The sequence below is a fragment of the Brassica oleracea genome, chromosome C5 (assembly GCF_000695525.1).
Source record: "Brassica oleracea var. oleracea cultivar TO1000 chromosome C5, BOL, whole genome shotgun sequence".
Classification (NCBI taxonomy): domain Eukaryota; kingdom Viridiplantae; phylum Streptophyta; class Magnoliopsida; order Brassicales; family Brassicaceae; genus Brassica; species Brassica oleracea.
In genome coordinates, this window is record NC_027752.1 from 18,873,396 (window position 1) to 18,873,992 (window position 597).

Consider the following 597-nt stretch of genomic DNA (forward strand, 5'->3'; position numbering starts at 1 on the left):
ATTCCACATATAATTAGTAAATGATTTTTAATATTATACAAAATTAATTATATAAATTAAAATTTTGAAATTTAAAACTGCATAGTAAAATTAAATTTGTATATGAATATGATTTAGTATATAAACCGGCAAACAGAACAAACCGATTAATTTAAATATAGTAGTATAATTATATGTAAATTATATAATATAAATAATAAGATATAAATAATTTATTTTATTGATATGATCTCCATACTTAAAATGCTGATTTTAGTTATTCAATTTTTTTTTGTTTTAAGTTAAAGCTTTTTTTTCTTTTTTATCAAATTAAATAAAATTTAAGTTTTTCGTTGACAAATATGTGTGCTACCATTTACTTATTTAATAATATAATGAATTACTATTTTCTTATTTTTATTCTATTAAAATATTATTATTAACTAAATATGGTTACTAATTATTTTCATGTTTTAATAAAGCCGATATCTAATCAAATAAAGTAAAATTCATAAAATGTCATAAAAGTGAATATATTCATAGTTTTTGGTAGTAACCGGAAAACCGACAGTATATAAACCAAACCAAACCAAAGTAGATATGGTTTTAATATGGTAG